Source organism: Camelus bactrianus, chromosome 6, assembly GCF_048773025.1.
Source record: "Camelus bactrianus isolate YW-2024 breed Bactrian camel chromosome 6, ASM4877302v1, whole genome shotgun sequence".
Taxonomy (NCBI): domain Eukaryota; kingdom Metazoa; phylum Chordata; class Mammalia; order Artiodactyla; family Camelidae; genus Camelus; species Camelus bactrianus.
Genome location: NC_133544.1, coordinates 39,021,247 through 39,039,057, shown reverse-complemented (window position 1 = coordinate 39,039,057; position 17,811 = coordinate 39,021,247). Strand labels below are relative to the sequence as shown.

Below are 17,811 nucleotides of genomic sequence, written 5' to 3'. Positions count from 1 at the left end.
CCACTGGCACCCTCCAGACACATCGACCTTCTTTTAGATTCTCAAATAGCCTCGTTCAGCATCTTCACACATGTTGGCGACTCTACCTAAAGAAATTTCTATATCTTGTACCCTTGTCTAACCCCTCCCACCCTCTTCTTCTTAGCTTCGACATCTCTTCCTTGAGAAAGCCATCCTTGCCAAGACTAGGTCCTTCTTACTTCTCATTCCTAGCATTAATTCTCAAGAAAGACTTGACTGAATCTTAGCTGAAGACTGAAATCTCCCTAGTTTTGAAAAGCTATTCATGTAATTATTTCTTTGATGTTCAGCTCTCCCAGTAGATTGTAAGCACCAGGAGGGCTGTTTGTTTCGTCACTGATACCCAACACAGTGCTTGGTACATAGTAAGCTCTTGGTGAGTCAATAGTTTAATGAATGGATGAGCCCAAGGATGAATGACTGAATTAATGAATGAGCTTTCTGGGAGAAAAAAAACCAAGAATACTAATACATGTCAGACCCAGGGTCATAGGATTAAATTCTCAAACAAAAAGCAGGCAAGACACACCATCATTTCTCAGATGGGACATGTACTCTGAGAGAGGGAAAAGGAACACTGGTGAGAGTTTGTGTGATTACTATTTACTAGACTCTGTGCAGGGTCTCTGCATGGGTTAGCTCCCTCTTTATGACAGATTTGTAAGATAGATATATAATGAGGAAACTGAATTTCTGAAAGACTAGGTCACTTGTCCCTGGTCTCATTACTAGTGAAGGAAAGAGGAGGGACTCAAATTAAGATCCATCTGACTCTGTCTTTTGAATTACATCATAATACCTCAATATTGGAATTAATTTATTCCTTCAATGAACACTTAATATTTGAATTACATCATAATACCCCAATATTGGAATTCATTTATTCCTTCAATGAACACTTAATGTTGGAATTCATTTATTCCTTCAGTGAACACTTAATATTAACCTTTTTACGTAGAAATGATGAGCTCCCTTAGTATTTGCATGGCTCCTCTTTGCTATGAAGACTTTCCCCCCAGGGACAGCATTATTGTGCAAGAAGACAGGACAGGGTAAATACCGCTTAGGTTTATTTCTTCCCAATCTTTCCTAATAGCTTGCATTATTTTTTTTCCTACTGCCTGAGCTTCAAAAACTCTGATATTGCTTGTTCTCACCCTATGTTGTATTTTCTGGTGCAGCCAAACCTAGGAGATGGCATATGATCATATAAAAGCTTTGCATGAGGATAAGGATGTGAGGTGGGGGTGTGTGTCTTTATTTGTCAGAAAATCCTTGCTAATCTCTAAGAAGCTGAAAATTCATAAATGACACTGACTCCAAAAAAAGAAATGTTTTTTAAAGAGTAATTTCTATTTATAAAGTCTCAAAAGGAAGAGAAAAAATATAGAAACCGAAAGGAAGCCAGCCGCTTCTCCTGATCTAGAAGCAAAGGAATAACGACCACAGCTGATGCGCTGCATCCTCTCATTGGTGGTCTCCTCTACAACACCCTCATTTTAAAACTCAGGTTGTTGCTGCTCAGACAGGCAAAGTGACTTCCTTGTGGTCACAGGACTCTGTAATGACAGCATTAGAACTGGGTTTCGTGGTCCCATGACTCAGCCCACCTTACCACGTAAACAGAAGCAGAATCTTCTGTGGCAACCTGGAGGGCTGTTTTGTCGTTTTGGTCTGGTCTTCAGAGAAGACCACGTTTACGTTGTTCTTATGTATTAATATCTATGTAGTTTTGTTACTGCTTCTATTAAAATATCTGAAGGAGATTAAATATCCTTCAGGGACCCTGTTTATATTTAACCTTCCCTATATCCGGGAAAGTCTAGTGAATTGGCAGTATTCCTTTCCACCCTTTCAGGTAAAGGAAGACAGTCTTTTGGAATGAAACCCCCAAAACTGGTAGAACATAATGTTAACATAAAATATCTAAGTTGCATTTTCCCTGTGTAGTTGTCGTCATAACCATTCGTAATCCAGTCAGTTTTCTCAAAGCTGTACATCTTAGTAGTACATCTAATCTCTGTCTGTATTCAGGTTTATACTCATATCCGTGTCTATATCTATGTAGTTATACAGAACGATTTCTAGAAGGATAAATACTAACACACTAACAACTACTGTTGCATGTAAGTGGAATTATGGGTCATTTTATTGTTTTCTCTGTTTTATAATTTTTCCTCAGTGTAACAGTATTAGCTGTACAATACAAATATTTTTTAATCTTTTTTTTCAATCTACTAACATGAGTGTTAAATAAATTTCAGGCCCACATGAGAGATTGTGGGAGCAATCATAGTCAAGTGCTCAATAATCTTCTTTGGCCTGGGAAGTGAATAAAAACTAGCAAGTAAGAAAAAAACAAGTACAAATTAATGCAGCACTGACCTTGTAATCTATCTTCTAGAACAAAGATCAAGAGGAAGTTGCTGGGGAAGCGTCCTGAGGGGGTCAGCTTTCAGATGTGGGCTGAAGTGTGGGATCTATGTGATGGTGAAAGAGGAGGAAAGAGGCTGTAAGGGTGCCCAAGCAAAGGGTCAGTGGTGAGACCCAGTGCAGTGTGGATACAGGACAGCAAGCTGGCTGGCTTTGTGGAATAGAAGCTGAGCTGAGAACATGGCCCTGATTGTATGAGCACAGGTTCATTCACACGGACATTCTGTCACAAATACAGGTATTATATATAGTGTTAATAATTCTTATGGTTGTGGATGGTTGACTAAAGCAGTCCCAGTGGGGTAAACATTGCTTGCTTGTAAAAGATACATGCATTCTTTTCTCTGTGTGGAAAACTCACCAGTGAACATGAGCCATGAAAATGGACGTTAGGTCTGAAGTTAGACAATACAGCTCTCCTGGGACCTGCTGCAAGGCTCATTTTACTTGGTGTACTGAGTGGTGGCCAATATGCGAGGTGGAGCAAACTAGTAATAGTATCAAAGTTCTCATGCTCTTATCAAAAGTTCTTATGTTCTTTTCGAAGTTTTAATAAGAACATAGGGTACCGGTGATACTGCAAATGTTCTTAGGATGTTTGATGGAGAAGGAACTGGATCCTCTCATTCCTACCAGGTTCCAAGATTCCACTGACCTTGCCCAAACCAGCACAGCAAAATTCCACCTGCCTTTGGAAACATATGGTAAACTCTATTCATGAGCACAGGTTCCCAGCTTCCCACAGGAACTTACTGTTTCTCATGGAGTGTACAAAATAACTTTTAGTATAGGAGTTCAAATTACCCAGGACATATTTCACAGAACTAGAACAAATCATAATAAAATTTATATGGAACCGTCAAAGACCTAGAATTGCCAAAGCATTACTGAAGAGAAAGAAAGAGGCTGGAGGAATAACTCTCCCAGACTTCAGACAATACTATAGAGCTACAGTCATCAAGACAGCATGGTATTGGTACAAAAACAGACATATAGACCAATGGAACAGAATAGAGAGCCCAGAAATGAACCCACAAACTTTTGGTCAACTAATCTTTGACAAAGGAGGCAAGAATATACAGTGGAATAAAGACAGTCTCTTCAGCAAATGGTGTTGGGAAAACTGGACAGCAGCATGTAAAACAGTGAAGCTAGAACACTCCCTTACACCATACACAAAAATCAACTCAAGATGGATCAAAGACTTAAACATAAGACAAGATACAATAAACCTCCTAGAGGAAAATATAGGCAAAACATTATCTGACATACATCTCAAAAATTTTCTCCTAGAAGAAATAAAATCAAGAATAAACAAATGGGACCTAATGAAACTTACAAGCTTCTGCACAGCAAAGGAAGCCATAAGTAAAACAAAAAGACAACCTACGGAATGGGAAAAAATTTTTGCTAATGAAACCGACAAAGACTTGATCTCCAGAATATATAAGCAGCTCATATGACTCAATAAGAAAAAAATAAACAACCCAATCCAAAAATGGGCAGAAGACCTAAACAAGCAATTCTCCAAGGAAGACATACAAATGATCAAAAAGCACATGAAAAAATGCTCAATATCACTAATTATCAGAGAATTGCAAATCAAAACTACAGTGAGGTATCACCTCACACCAGTCAGAATGGCCATCATTCAAAAGTCCACAAATGACAAATGCTGGAGAGGCTGTGGAGAAAAGAGAACCCTCCTTCTCTGCTGGTGGGAATGCAGTTTGGTGCAGCCACTGTGGAAAACAGTATGGAGATTCCTCAAAAGATTAGAAATAGACTTACAGTATGACCCAGGAATCCCACTCCTGGCCATATATCCAGAAGTAACCCTACTTCAGGATGACACCTGCACCCCAATGTTCATAGCAGCATTATTTACAATAGCCAAGACATGGAAACAGCCTAAATGTCCATCAACAGGTGACTGGAGAAAGAAGATGTGGTATATTTACACAATGTAAGACTACTCAGCCATAAAAGCCGACAACATAATGCCATTTGCAGCAACATGGATGCTCCTGGAGAATGTCATTCTAAGTGAAGTCAGCCAGAAAGAGAAAGAAAAATACCATATGAGATCACTCATATGTGGAATCTAAAATAAAAAACAAAACCCACAAACGAAGCATAAATACAAAACAGAAATAGACTCACAGACATAGAATATAAACTTGTGGTTGCCAAGGGGGCGGGGGGTGGGAAGAGATATACTGGGATTTCAAAATTGTAGAATAGATAAACAAGATTATACTGTATAGCACAGGGAAATAGACACAAGATCTTATGGTAGATAAGAGAAAAAAATGTGACAATGAATATATATATGTTCATGTATAACGGAAAAACTGTGCTCTACACTGGAATTTGACACAACATTGTAAAATGATTATAAATCAATAAAAAAATGTTAAAAAAATTTTTAACTCAAAATACAAACAATAACAACAAAACCTAGGTACTAATATCAAAATATTATAAAGTATTTATGAGGTAGGGGCAAAATATTTATGGGAGCCAGCATAAACCAATTTAGCATAAACCAATTTAGTCAGAGTTTGCTGTTCTGCAAAAAAGAAACATAAATTACTAGAAATCTACATATGAATTTTTATCAAGTTGATTTGATGGTGATCAACTACAAGGGACAGAGCTTGGTAAACTATAGGAGACTGATTTTTCTCATATTTTCACAGAAAATATATTTAAAGTACATAGAAGTATATTTAATATATGTATACATTATGTATATTTAACAGATACATATTACATTTCAATGGATATAATGAGAGCAAACAAAAGAATCACAAGAAAAGAATTACAAAACAAAAGAAATACAAGATAAGTTGTATATGTTCATTGAAAGTGTGTGTATAAGCGATTTATTTAGAGAAATGTTAGTACACTTGTAACTTCTTTTTAAAAGTCTGCAGCCATAATTAAACAAAAATTTAGGAGCAAAATAGTAATTCCCCAAATTAAAATGCCACTATCTTCACTTCAAACAAACACTAGGTATATTTTTAAGAACCTTCACTTAACAAGTATATATTCTGAAAGTGTTCTCCTTCCTGGGTGGTAGAGTAAGTTTCTAATCTGTAATAGCCTGTCTCTCTGACAGATAACAACTATAAAGTCTGAACAACAACCAAAAAGTCACTTTGAGGGCTCTGGAGAGTGTAGCAAAGCAAAAAGGGAGTCAAAATTTGGAAGAAGTGACTGCCAGTGACCTACACCAGTTTTACCCTACAGGCGATCGTGGTATTGGTGGAAGGGGTTAAAACTACAATAGAAAGCCTGTGCCTCTCTGGCCAGAGGATTTAGAAGAAAGAGCCTCGGGCAACTAGGACCATTGGAGAACGACGGGAGGAACAAACAGAAGAAAACAGGGAAGCAAAGAAGGGAATGTCAAAATCTGCACATAAACTTTGCCCAGGACCCTGGCAAACATTGAACCACGTGTGCAGAGTCACCACCAGAGTAGGCAAGCTTGTGTTCTGCATTCTGAGTCTAAGTTAATTGCTTTCTAAAGGAAAAGAAGAAGAAGAATACTTTTGGAAGGAATATAGCAGAATTGAGAATTTCCACAGCATAGTATTAACATGCCAAAGGCACAGTCCAAAATTATTTAACATATGAAGAGTCAGGAAAATATTTCCAAGAGAAAGGGCAATCAACAGATGCCAACTCCAAGAAAATGTAGACATTGGAACTACCAGAAAAGAATTTTAACGCAGTTATTATAACTGTGCTCAATCAGGTAAAAGAAAATATGCATGTAACAAGTGAAAAAATAGGCAGTCTCAGCAGGGAAGTAGACAAATCTTGATAAGCTTTTTTAAAAATGAGGGGAAGGGATGAAGTTATATAGCAAATGTGTAAAAGTTGTGCATAAATCCCTGGATGTGCAATGATTGTGTGACAGGCATGTGACTATCATCATGGTAGTCATGGGTGTCCTCAGTGACAAAGATATGGGAACTGCTGTATTAAACAGTAGGGAACTAATGACTTTTTTTTTGTTTTTGATAGGTTGGTGGTTTAGCTTTATTTTTAGGAGGAAATTGTCACATTCAAGGCTGACTTTAAAAAATTGTATTAAAAGTATAGATGATTGAATTAAAAACAAACTGTAGATGGAGTACCAAAAAAAGGGGCAAGAAATGTTTATAGCAAATAAAACAAAATCTTAATATTCTTATTATGTAAAGTACCATAAAATTGATAAGGAATATAGCAAGATACCAAAGAATAATAGACAAAAGACAGACTTTAAATTTCTAAAAGAGAAAATAATTGGTAAAGAAATATAACAAAAAGACTGGTCTCACTATTATTCAAGGAAATGCAAACTGAAATAGTATCACTTTTGCTAATTAAATTGGCAAAATTTTGATGATAATATTTAGTTCAAATTGAGGGCATAGAAAAACTATGTATCCATATATTATATGCAAAATTGTATATAAAACAATTCAACTGATTTGAAAAATAATTGATAATATGTTCATGAACTATAAGCGTAGAGGGTGAGGGGTATAGCTCAGTGGTAGAGTGCATGCTTGGTGTACACAAGGTCCTGGGTTCAATCCCCAGTGCCTCCATTAGTGGAATTTTTTTTTTTAAAAAGGAACTTTAAGAATATTAACATAATTAAATCTAGCAATACCAATTTTGGACAAATTAGGAAATAACCTCAACATTAAAAAACTACATATATAAAGTTGTTCATCCATCACCAAGTAATTTATAATAGCAAAAAATAAATAAAAAGCTAATGCTGAGAAAGAGATCTAATAATAGAGAAATTGTTAAGTAAATTAGGATACATTCACGGAATGGAAAGTTGTGCAGTCATTAAAATTCTGATGGTTATGAAGACTATGTAGCAAAACTGAAAAATACTATGAGTGAAGAAAACAGTTAGTGATATGTATAATACAATGATAATTCTTTTAAAAATACATTTGAAAAATAAACCAAATAAAATTGTAATTTTGTGAGGGTAGTGGGGTTTCTGGGTTATGATTTTCTCCTCTACTTTTAAACCATTCATGTGCTTGAAATTATAATTTTGAAAACAGTCTAGGCAAGCGTTTATAAGGCTTGGGAATGGAGTGGGAATAATCAGAAAGGCATGAATTAAAAGGTGAGGAGGAAGTCAGACACAGAGTTTTTGGCACCTAGATGATGTGTGGGCTGTGGGAGAGGGCTGTCAAACATATTCAGAGACTTCAATCTTCGGTGATTAGGAGAAGCTGATTCCAAGATAAAAAATAGGGAACACAGGAGGTCGGCAAGTACAGAAGGGAAGAGCATGGATCCTGTCTCGGGCACGTTCAGTCTGAGGCACTGGTCAGATGTCTTAATCCAGCAGACAACTGGAAATGGGAGACGTCAAGCAGAGAAGGCATGACACCCATTCCCATGGAGAGAGCTGCTGAATTCTTGAAATGGGATGAGGTTATCTAGGAAGAGTGGAGAGGAAGAGGTGGGGACAGAACCTCAGCTAGGGGTAAGGATAACAAGGAGGGGGACAGTAGAACAAGAACAAGATTCACCAAACTTAGGGTTGAACAACCGAGTCCAAGTGCCAACTTCATCACTCAGACAAGTGTAGTTTACACTGGTGGTACCCAGGGAGCCATGCTTCCCTTCTCCTTGAGCATAGCCTGGGTCTGTGACTTGCTCTAACCAGTGGAATATGATGGAGGTGGTAGCATGCCAGTTCTGGGCTTAAACCTTAAAAAAGCTTTTGGTCTTTGGGAAGCTCTGAGTCATCGTGTAAGAAATCCAATTACCCTTCTGGAGAACCCATGGAGAAAGTAGCCTTCACACTACATGGGGGAGAGAGAGCCAGCTATTTTAGCATCCCCACTGAGACCAGCCTTTTAGCTGTCCCCAGCCATGTGCCAGACACATAAGTGAGCCATCCAAGACATTCCAGCCCCCACATGATGCAGCATCATGAGAAATCCCAAGAGAGGCTCCCCAACAAAAAAAGCTGTGCAGCTGAGCCCCTATCCATCCATACAGTTGCCTGAAATAATTGTTTCAAACCAGTAGGTTTGGAGTGGTTTGTTATTCAGCACCAGATAACTGAAACCACAAGTTCATCAAGGAACTTACCCTACCCTCAGCTTTCTTGCCTGCAAAACTGATGAAGAACTCTATCATTCTGACAGTAGATTTGCCATAATGGTCAAATGAGATAATGTGTTCAGTGATTCTAAAGCTTTTCCATTAAAGCACCCCTGGTGGCAGAGGACAATGAACAACATATGTCTGGAATCTGGAGGGTGTGGCTATTTCTTGGAAGGCTTCATATTAAACATCATAGCCAGTTTTGCCTTCTCCATAAAGTATCCTTGTTATTATTTTAATGTATTTTCTCCAATTCCATGCACCCTGGTTGTCCTGTGCCTTCACATCCTCCTACTGCATTATGGTGACACCTCAGGGGAAGAATACCCAGTATGAAAGATGTAGGTGCATATAATCTGTGAATGTGCAACAAAGGAGAATCACCAGTAAGAGGAGACAGACAAGGAGTGGTCAAGGAAGGCAGAGGAGAACCAAGAAATTCCCAGTCATGGAAACTGAGGGAGGTTTGTTTAACAATCAAATGCTGCTAAAGGCCATTGGATTTGGTGACTGGTAGGTTACTGACCTTCAAAATAATGACTTATTTGGTGAGGAGGTAGGAACCAGGGATAGAACGAAAGTAGACAGCATGGGATTTTTGAGGAAGAGATACAAGTTCAGGAAGAAGTGGGGATGTAAACAGGAATTTTGTTCTGTTAAGTTTTGTTTTGGAACAGAGGAATGCTGCACATGCTTTTAATGATGGGAAGAAAAGCAATGAAGAGGGAAAGAACTTGAAAGCTACAGGGAAAGGACTGATAAGAGATAAGAATCAAGAAGAGTCAGGAGGCTTAGGGTGGCTAAATACAAATAGAGACAGGAGTTTGTCTCAGAAAGGAGAAGGAAAGAAGCACCTCTGTAATGGGAGAGAAGGAGGAAGAAGAAACAGACATTTAGAAGTGAAAGAGAGAGGGGGAAGGTCACGGTCTGCAGCTTCGGTCCAATACTACGATACCAGGTCATCTGCAGAGAGGGGAAGCCTGGAGGCTTGAAGAAAGTGGGAAAGATTTAATACATTGGAGAAATGACAGGGGGAATCCACTAGAGGCAAGTAAAAACCCAAGCAGCAGTGAGAGTCTGGCTTTGGGTGGAGAAAATGAATTTATTGTGGCATCAATCATTGACCTCATACAATGATGGATCGAGGGTCGGGGGGAGAGGAGAGAGAGAGAGAGAAACAGTGAATGTTTCCAGCAGTGGGGACTAAAGGGTCAGCTGTCAGGAGGAGGAAGTGTCAGAGAGTGGATGCCTGTGCTACCAGAGCACCCTTGATCAGGTACAGAGTGAACCAGGCTGAGTGTGTTGGTGGACTAGGGCCATGTAACGGGGCCCAGGGTTGGAACGTGATGGACATGGAGAACGCTCTCAGCTGAAGTGAGGCAGGAGGAAATGTTCAATACAGTAAGAGGCATTTCACATTTACAGATCTTAAAATTTGCACAATTGTCAGATAATGGCGTGTTCCAAAGTTCAACTTAAGTCTGAAGGGCTGAAGTAGAATAAAGGGTACAGTGAATGAGTTGAGGAAATGAAGACTAGTAGGTTTGAAGTATTGCCTTATAGATAGTGTGATGGTCAGTTGTATGTGTGAACTTGGCTACAGTCCCCAGTTAATCAAACCCTGATCTAGGTGGTTTTGTGAAGGTGCTTTGCAGCTGTGATTGAAGTCCATCACCAGTTAACTTTAAATGAGAATTTCCTAGATAATAAGGTGGACTTGATCCAATTGGTTGAAAGACTTTGAGAACAAAGCTGAGGCTTCCCTGTAGAAGAGGAGATTCTACCTGTGGACAGCAGCTTCAACCGGTGCCTGAGAATTCTAGCCTGATGGCTTGCTGTATGAATTTTGGACTTGCCTAGCCAGCCCCCACAGTTGCATAAGCAGTTCCTTCCAATATATCCCTTAATTTTCCAATAAACCTCCTGGTGGTCTGTTTCTATGGTTGAGTCCTGACTGATACAATGGTAAAGGATGGGCTAGGGAGGAAGATTGTAAGCATCTGCCTTCTCCTGCTCATGTGATTTTGGCACTTCTTCATAATACACAGTAAAAAAAGATGGATGTAATTCAAGTTTTGGATTGAAAGAATAAAGGATGGATGGATGGATGAGTGAGAGTGAGTATGTGAACAAGTAAATGGTCCTATATATCTTGTCTCTGAAACAGGAAGACAAAATTCCTGCTATTTACTAGCCTTGTGTGGGTGAGATGAATGCTAAGGGGCACTTCTGAAACCTAGATTCTTAATAACTATAAAATATTTGTTTTCTATTCTAACCATAAATTCAAAATAAGAGAACTACAAAAGACATTTTCAGTTAGTACTTTTTCAGACTGTTCCGTGGATTCACAGGGTGTGAAGGGTGTCAGGCGGGGTGTGAAGACCTGCTCCATTGGAAATGTTTGTCTTCTGTTGAGTAGATGCGAGAATGGTGGATTTGACTCAGGTCTTGAGATAAAGGAAACAAGAATCCTTCCTACTTCTCTCCCTTATCCCTTTCTCTCTTCCATGGGGGAAAAAAATAGAGCTCTGTTTTGTGCAGCCAGTGTTTCCTGAGTGGTTCCTGTGAGCTGTCGAGCTTGAGGGGGTAACAGAAGGACATATCTCACAGAAAAGGTGGAAATTGCTCCCTAGCATTCCACCAACCAAACCCTCATTTGATCCTTGCCTTTAGGAGAGTTAAGGAAGCTTTTAAACTTTTGATTCAAAACTGTGCACCACCTCTCTGGAATTAGAAAGATATTGCTTCCATCAGTACTTCTCTGATGGTAACAGGTGTGGCAGGACAGATAAAGCAAATAAACATGAGAAAGAGGACGCCATGTTTTGTGTCGGTCCCTGCTCCAGAGCCTCGTGTTCCTGTGCAACATCCTCTTTGAGCATGTGGGATGCTTTTCTATATGCAGATCGAAGGGAGCCCTGATCCAGCCTGATGTCTGCCCACTGCTGGTGTTCTGATTTACCTGGGCATGACTAGTTACATGCAGGATGACAAGGCAGAAGCTTCTGTGCATGTGAGCTGGGGAGCCCCCTTGGAGAGAATTTATCCAAAGGGAAGAGGGAGCTACATTGACCCAGTGACAGAGCCTTAGTCCTCGGGAGCGCAGGGACTGAGGACAGTGTATGTATTGTGTGTTGCTGGATTCTGATACCCCCAGAAACTAAGCAGAGAGGGAATGGTTGGTAAGAACTGGAAAAGCTTTTCTGTTAAAATTGTAAATATTCAGATATCAGAAAGTGCAGCTTTAGCAAGAGTTACTGAAATGAAAGGGAAGTCGTCTACTTCACTTTGCTATAAACCACCCAACAGCTGTGGCATCTTGGAGGTTCAGGGTGCACAGTAAGTGGCAGCAGCAGACTCTGTGGAGCCGAGCTCTGAGCAGAGCATGTGCAGGGCCAACAGGAGGGAGCTTGTTTGTGAGCACAGAGCGAGCATTCTTGGGGACTCCCAGAGGTGCCTGAGGACTCTCTGCAGGGGAGCCAAGAATAGCCTGTGACATGCAAAGCATCACTGTTTCCATGTCCAGCTCTACACAGAGGTGGATGGGGATGGGCAGGGTCAGGTCACACAGGGATTCAGAGGACCCACTGCATGCATCTGGTGATGGATTCTTCTGCCAGGTAAGGCTTAGAGTGCCAACCAAGAATCACACCGTCCGTCACAATTCTTTCACCTAAACATTTTGTTAACCCTGTCCTCCTATTTGTAGATGTGGTTCAGTTAAGTGCCAGACTATCCCAGATACACTTCTTACTGTAAGCTTGTCTTTTTGACCAAGGAAATTGAGCCACAGCCTCTTTCATTCTACTCTGCTGTTGGGTCGAATATATTCTGATGAACTTAAATGTCCCTCCAGGTACTAACTTTTTCCTTCCATATGAGGGCCCCCTTGCCTGCTGGTCTACAGGCATCAGGTAACTGGGCTGGACTAGAGTCAGGGGTGATGTGTGGCTCTGAATGTTCTTAATGGCCATTGACCAAATTGAACAGCCTTTTTTTCCCCAAGAAGATCTTGAAACCCTATGTGCACAGCAATGGAGTCATCCCCTCTCTGTTGGATGCTAAGTTTTGTTTCTAACTGAAGGGGGCTGTGTTTCTCCTGGGGGACTCTCCTGATACACAGCCTGTGGGATTTGGGGACTCTGCTGGGGAACTGCCCTCCTCTCATCCATCCAGGGACCAGAGCCCTTTGGTTTCAGAAGAGCAAGGCAGTGAGGGTAGAATGAAAATGAAAATGAGAATGGTGCTTAATACTCACAGGAGAGGAGCTCTTTTGAGATAAGAGCTTTCAGGTTATTGCAGATGGTGAAGGCAGTGCAGGTATGGTGACCAGGAGCTGCTTCATGAAGCCAGAACTTTCTCAGGGACTCTGACAAGCTTAAAATCAAAATAACATATTGTATTCTTTGCAACTGGAAGATTGCGATGACTTCTTCTCAGCACACACAGGAAAGGAGTCTATCACTATTGGGTCTTTTGTCTAGAGAGAGAAGTCATAACTGGCCAGATTTTGGTGTTTAAAAAAAAAAGCCTGACACTGACACTGATCCTGGTTTGCAGAGAAACAAAAAATGCTGTATGCATTCTTTTCAGTGGGAGCTAAAATGTTTAACAGCCTACATAACTCTCTTTCACATGAAAATGTTAAAGTTGAGCAAATAAACAGTGATTTCTTTTATTATTATTTACAGAGGAGAATATGGCCACCAGGTAGCATGTCTGCTAATGTGTTTGGTCAAGTTCTCCATAGAGACAGTGATTAATAGATGAAATGAGTGGAAAATTAGTGTATACAAATAGCTACTCAGAAATGGGGTGAAATGCTAATGCAGTGACCTTTAAATCTTCATTTTTCTTTATTTCTCTGAATGCTAATTAACAGACGTGTTTGGCACCAGGAGGATTTTGCGTCCAAGTCCATATCTCTGCTAAGTGGTATTTTGAGAATTTCTGGAGCTGAGTCTCAGAGAAGAGCTGACCCGAGGAGGCTCCCATCCCTGCTGCCGCGTTGTGACTTTTCCTCTGAGAGCACAGAAATGCCACAGTCCAGCAGCTCATTAGCATGGCTGTGCAGCCTCTGCAGTTAGCAAGGTAATTAGTTTCAGAGGTAAGTGGAAGTTGGGGAGGTTGGAGGCACAGCATGTTTATTGACTGCTGTCCCCTGGACAACAGAACCACTGCCTGCTTGTTAAGGAGGCCTGAATTATTGCCTGCCCAGAGCTCTAGGACCTTAGGAAGAAGCACTGTGGTAAATGGGGACTTCCTTGAAGTGAAGGGCAAAGGTAAATTTGTAATTCAGGCAACAACTTTTAGAGTGATGCCAAGGGATGCCTTCTGGAAAACATTGCTGTCATGCAGGGAGGGCAACAGCCTAAAAGTGAGTGCTGAGTTTGGGTTGGGAATTCCTATCATTTGGGAGGAAGAAGAAATAGCTCAGATTGAATGAAAATAAGTTGGAGTTATCAGGGAGAAAAAACTTTGGAATTGACTCTTATAAAGGGAAATTTCTATAAGTGTAGCCCTTCCATAATAGAACTATCAGGTCATAAAAATTCACACAGAGGTTGGATGATCTCTCTGTCTTTAGTTTTCTTCATCTGTAAAATGGGGATATACTACTATTTACCTCATAAGGTTATTATGAAGATTAAATAAATTAATATTATAGCCAAGACATGGGAGCAACCTAAGTGTCCATCAACAGATGAATGGATAAAGAAGATGTGGGGTGTGTGTGTGTGTGTGTGTGTGTGTGTGTGTGTGTGTGTGTGTATACACACACACACACACATATACATATATACATACATACACATATATATATACACACAATGCAATACTACTCAGACATAAAAAAGAATGAAATAATGCCATTTACAGCAACATAGATGGACCTAGAGATTATCATATCAAGTAAAGTAAGTCAGACAGAGAAAGACAAATACTATATATCACTTAAATGTAGAATCTAAAAAATAGTACAAATGAACTTATTTACAAAACATAAACAGACTTACAGACATAGCAAACAAACTTATAGTTACCAGAAGGGAAGAGGGGGAGGGATAAATTGGGAATATGGAATTAACAGATGCACACTACCATATATAAAATAGATGAACAGCAAGGATTTACTGTATAGCATAGGTAACTATATTCAATATCTTATAATAAGGTATAGTGGAAAATAATGAAAAAGAATATATGTATAACCAAATCACTTTGCTGTACACCTGAAATTAACACAATATTGTAAATCAACTATACTTCAATTTTAAAAAAGCACACATATTAAACTCCATGTAAATGTTTAACACTACTGTCACTGTTATTACTTATCTATAAAGATTGTGCTAGGAGGTTTGGGTAAGGTTTTAAACTAAATGATCTCAAGATATCGCCAAAGTCTGGGATCTACAGGCTCAGCGGCTTAGTGGTAGAGGTATTTTGCACCCCACAAATTGCTCAGGTGAGTTTTTATTTTGGACACACTGGTCCACCTGTTTTTTTGAGTCCCACTAGATATTTTAGAACAGTGATGATCTATCTGATTTTCTTGATCCATTTAGAACAATATGTACTTAGTTTTCTATATTTATATTCTACTTTGCTCCTAGAAGATTGTAGGCAAGACACTTAAAATAACTTTGAATTAGCTTTGAAAGGTGTACTGAATTCAACTTTCTAGACTTGTCTCTTGTTAAAGCATAGCTTTTAAAATGCAATTTAAACTAAATTGGTAGATTGTGGGGACTAAATCTAATATTTTAAAAATCATACCAGATGGATGTGCTGGGGGCAGACAGTGGAACAGGAGGAGAGGGGATTAGAGAGAGGAGAAGGAAACCAAAATTATGACTCAATAGTAGTTTCAAACTGTAGAAGAAAACAAAGGTCAAAGGCAAGTGTCCAGTGGACACAGGTTACACAAGAGTCCTCAAATCAGCATTTCATTGATTTGTGTCCAAGGATGGACCTTCTGATCAGCTTCTAGTTATTCTCCATTGGAACCATCAGATGCCACCATATGGGAAGCATTTCAAAGAGGACAGAGCTCATGATGGAGAGGATGACAAAGAGAAGGTCTGCTGTGCACCAGATGCTTTACAAACATCATCTAATTTAATCTTCTCTAGAATCCTGATGAGAAAAGAGAGGTTCATAAAGATAAAGCAACTTGCCCAAAATCTAGTTCATAAGTGATGGAGTTGGAATCCCACCCTAGGAAGGCCTAACTCCAAAATCCATGTTCTTTCTAATACTCTCTTCCTCTCTGATGAACAACCAGGATCCAGTAATACTGAAACTTGGGAGACAGAGGGCGCCTCCATGTCTGCAATTTATGGCATGGAAATCTGATCGTATATTTTCCATCTCTGGATCCAGAAACCTGTTGTCAAGCATGATTTTGAGAAGAAATTACTTTAGAAAGCTATAACTTGATACCCAAAATTGGGAAAGTACCTAAGTCTCTAAGAAATAATTTTATCAGAATTGTACTACTAATATAAACCAAGTAGAAAATAATCTTTTTTTTTTCCCCCCAAAAAAGCCTAGGTTGGGAATCTGGGATCACTTTTTGAAATCAAGTTTCTAGCTAATATTAGTAATGCTTTTTCTATTCAATGTATCACTATTTCTAGCGACGTCTACCTCTGAATTGTGTTTTTTAAACCACAACTCGGGGAGTAAAAAAACCTCAGATGCCAGCATACTATTCCAAATGCCCATGATATTAGATTGCTCTAATTCTTCTAGTGTCAGGCCGTTTTTCCTAAATTCTGCCTGATTCCAAAGGGAAATTTCATAGGACAGTAAGATTCTTTGCCTCTTCATAGCAATAGGAATAGAGAAGAATATAGAAAGTTAGTAAAGGACGCATTGCTTTAGCCAAGCAGTGACTGTGGTGGTATCTGAAAGCAGATGGTGTTATTGACAGACTCAAATCTGTTTGCCACAGGAGTTCCATTTACTAGTACTGAAGACCTGCCCCTCTTCTCTGTTGATTGCTTCTTCATGTATCTCATTAATCTACTTCCTGGAGTCATCAGATGATGCCACCAGCACTACAGGCTGGCCCAGAAAGGGGTTTTCAGAGTAGGGGCTTTGTGACAGCTCTCTCCTACTTAGATGTAGAAGGGAAAGAAGTGAGCAATTCTTTATACCATCTCATTTACCATATAGGGTCATTGGCCGCAGTCTCTGCCAGCTTCCCCCAGAGATGATATTCTTGGTTCCTTACAGACACCGATTTTTGTGTTTTGCCTTGACCCTTTCCTGATGTCTTAACTTTTTTTGTTCCAAAAAGAATAACTTTCTCAATCTGATAAAGGGAATGTACAAAAAATCTCTACAGCATACTTAATAGTGTAAGACCGAATGCTTTCCCTTCAGAAAAGGAACAAAACAAGGATGTCTACCCTCACCACTTCCATTCAAGATCATACTGGATATTGTAGTTAGTGCAATAGGAAAAATATAGATAAACAAATTGGAAAGAAAGAAGTAAAACTGTCTTTATTTACAGACAACATGATCATGTATATAAAAAATCCTAAAAAAAATCTACAAAACAAATACTAGAACAAATAAGAAAGTTTAGGAAGCTTGCAGGGTATGAGATTAATACAAAAACATCCATGTATTTTCATGTACCCTCATTGAAAAATCTGAAAATGAAATGAAAGAAATAATTCCTTTCAAAATGGCATAAAAATGGTAAGGTCAAATTTAGCAAAAGAATCCAAAACCTCCACAACATACCATTTACAATGTCCATCTAAAATTACTCGACATACAAAGTATAACCCCGTCTCAAAAAAAAAAAAGATAATCAGTGGAAGATGGCCTAGATGTTGGAATTCTCAGGCAAGCACTGTTATAGCTATGCACTCACTATAAGGTAATGGAAAATATGCTTGTGATAAATGGGATAGGAAAACTCAGTGAAGAAAAACAAATATTTTAAAAAATCAAGTGGGGGTTCTAGAATTGAGTGTTATGATAGCTAAAACAAACAAACAAAATTACTGGATGGATTTAAGAGCAGAATAGACATGATGGAGAAGGGTCAATGAACTTAGATAGACAGAGAGAAGAAAGATGGAAAGAATAAACAGAGCCTCAGAGATGTGCAGTAATAGCAAAGGGTCTAACATACATGTAATTGGAATCTGAGGAGAAGAGAAAGAAAAATGAGCCAGA

General features: G+C 39.2%; 1 long non-coding RNA gene across 1 annotated transcript in view; it reads left to right on the top strand.

The window, feature by feature from the left end:
* Positions 1-13,658, top strand: part of LOC141577808 (uncharacterized) — a 170,233-nt gene extending 156,575 nt beyond the window's left edge. Inside the window, exon 3 of the long non-coding RNA XR_012507277.1 lies at positions 13,490-13,658. This is a non-coding gene — a long non-coding RNA (uncharacterized LOC141577808). The remainder of the gene's footprint in view (positions 1-13,489) is intronic.
* Positions 13,659-17,811: the final 4,153 nt, after the last annotated feature.